Source organism: Triticum dicoccoides, chromosome 3A (assembly GCF_002162155.2).
Source record: "Triticum dicoccoides isolate Atlit2015 ecotype Zavitan chromosome 3A, WEW_v2.0, whole genome shotgun sequence".
NCBI classification, from domain to species: Eukaryota; Viridiplantae; Streptophyta; class Magnoliopsida; order Poales; family Poaceae; genus Triticum; species Triticum dicoccoides.
The window spans coordinates 551961362-551964544 of record NC_041384.1 but is presented as its reverse complement, the minus strand read 5'-3'; positions in this window follow the sequence as shown (position 1 = coordinate 551964544).

The following is a 3183-nucleotide window of genomic DNA, read 5'->3' as shown; positions in this document are numbered from 1 at the left end:
GCCCATAGACACGATGTAGATCTTATCATTAGAGCTTCTCTTAAATTAAATTTTTCCTTGGTATAAGTTCTTATATCTGTGATCTGGCCTTTTGCAATCGTGGTTCCGACCATGTTCTCCTTTAAATACCATTTCACGTGCAAGTTTAAGCGCTTGTCTTCTGTAGAGCAATACCCCAGTCCAACCTCTACTTTGATCTGTCATCGAGTATTACCCCCTCTAGTATCTCGAGATTATCACGGAACTGCATAACTTCTTATGAGTTCTTTTTCAAGTATTATCCGACTTTCGCTGCATCATCATTTGACTTGATGTCATCGCCAACCGATTACATCTTCATGAAATCTCTCGACAAATGTGTCGTGGTCATCATCAACATCCTGAGCTCTTCCAAGATATATATCGAATTCTTGATGAGAAATACCATCCTCGCCCCTCAATGGTTTGTGTTATCACCGACCACTTTATTGCCTTCCGTTCAACACAAACTTATTCGTGTTTTGTGTTATACCTTGAGATCCTTGCTATCCAGCATTTGTTCTTCTTTACCTTGGAATATTACCACCTTTTATGTCAAGAATGTCGTGGTAATTTTACCACCTCTTGAGAATTCTTGATATAGTAATATCTCTCGCCTTTTGCATTCATTTCTTGGTCTCCGTGTTGTTCTAAACCGGAATACCGACAAATGGTTTGTGATGTGTAAATTCTAAACTTCTAGCAACCCTATTGCTTCGAAGTTAAGGGTCGTCATTTCATTTTTAGACCATTGGTTATCGAATCACCATTCTAACATTGATCATGCTACCTAAACCCATATTTCGGGTGCACTTTTCAACCAATGTTTAACTATGTATGTTCTCCTCAAGCATACCACATTATATCATTTGATCTGACAAATGTTATCTCCTTGTTCACATAAGTGTGGAAATCCATCTTTTGAAAATCTCAATGAATTGTCGCTGAGTCAATCAGCCACCCCCTCACCTCTTCTTGATTTAATGATGAACTCTTGTTTCGGAACTCGCTTCCATAGTTCAATTCCTGAGAAACTTACAAGGTTATCTCGTAAATTTGTGTTGCACCTTTCTTCTCAGGCATCCTGACTCTGAGTTATCCTGACACCAATCAGATCTGAATCTCGGTCAGATATGATGGTTGGAACATATTTCCAAGAGTTATAACATCGGTCTTCATAAGACCCGGTAAGGTGATGTCATGCCTAGCACACCTGGACGGAGGCCCTATTGTTATAGTTTCCATTTTAGCAAGGTTAACCATTCTTCCATGAGGAAATTGTAAGACTTATTCTATAAGTTGTTCCTGATGGATCCTTTTTGTTTCCAAAGTCTGATCTTCACCTATTGACCATGTCAATGCTATCTAGAAGCATGTCTATGGTACTCCGATTTTCAACAAGAACATTTGAATCCCAATGCCAAATGTTTCTTGCTCAATTATCCGAACACCGTTGTATGGGTAATGTCATGAAAATTTTCTCCCCTTATCTAAAGGGTTTTCTACATTATATCCTGTCATGGATATCGTGCTTTGCTTATCATTGGGAAGGATATACCCCTGAAATATCTGATAATCATATTTTCCTTTCCATTATTTGGTTTAACCTTTATGGTGATCATTATGGTCTAAGCAGTATTAATTCTCTGCTTATGTAAACCCCTCGTGTACAATTCTGTCAGTAAGACCCTGTTACTTTTGTTGATGACATTCCGGTAACCATCGATGGACGAGAACTTTGCCTATTGGTCCGCCTCGTTGCAACGAGCAGGAAAATGGTTCTCTTCGTCCCTCGCCCTTGGTACCAACGTTGTTGCCGACATAATTGACATGCTACCCTTTGACATGCCTTGCTGTCATGACCGAGCAAGATGTCACCGCTCCTCTACTTTTAACCCACATGGTGGGCCCATAACCCACAGTTCCGCAGGATCGAAACCTGACTCTCCTATACACCCCTGTTTCGAAGTTATCCCTTGTGCTTCGTTTCATATGTAATTTGCGAGCCACCTTCCTAGTGATCAATTCTGGTAGCGGACACAATACTTATTCCCGTCGCTCTGAACCCCTTTCACACTCTGTTTCACGCAATGAACGATTGCCTATACCATTGAAACTTCTTATTGCACCATCTTACTTTGCTCTCGATGTGTTTCATTTGTTCAACTCGAGAGATACTCATATGTTCATTCTTGGGATACCCCCAGATGATTTTCCCTTATAACATCCTATCGTTGTAGAGCTTCCACTTACCTATTTGTAAGTACGATGGAGTTCCCCGAAGAAAGGACGAAAACTTCATCATGATGCATTGGAATAAAGAATTGGAGACATCAATGAAAGGGATTAACTTCTTCGAGAAGATCCGTTAGAATATCGTAACCAGAACTTTCCCCCTTACTCCCCTCTTAAATCTCGGGACGAGATTTCTTGTAGTGGAGGAGAATTGTGACGCCCGGATAATTAGGCTACAGTGAACCTCTGCTAATGATGCCACGTCACCTTGATTATTGTTGGTAATCTCGCGTTAGTTCGAAAACAGTTCGAATTCAAATTCAAAATCAAGCAAACAATAAAAGTTTTCAAATATTAAAACTAAAATGTTCGGAGTGAGCCAAATAATCCATATTAAATCTTGGTGAAGAAACCCCACTTTTATAAAATCTTTAAATACTCTAAAGTGAATAAAAGTGTAGCGAAATAATTATTGAAATGCCTTTTATACTTAATAAAAATGTTAAACTATTCTATTTAGGGTCTAAACTTTATATGGTAGTGGGTTTAGTGGTAGTACTAATTTCGAGGTCATTTTGGTACTTTACAAAAAAAAAGAGGAACAAAATATAACAGAAAAGAAATAAGTAAATAAAAAAACAAAAACAAAAAAATAGAAAGAACTCCCGCTCGGCCCAACTGGGCCATGGCCCAGCCAGGCCGACCCAACTCCCTCCCCCGGCCCAACCGCGCCTACAACCCACCCCACTCCCCCGGTGACCTAGATCGATCCACCCACTCCCCCACTCCCACGTTGCTCGCACCCACTCTCCCCGATCCATAACTGGATCGGGCCGAACCCCGACGCCGTGCGGCGACGCCGGCGCCCGCCCCCGCCGGCGCCCGTCGCTCGGACTCGCTGGACCTCCTCGCCGGTCTGCCTCCTCCGAC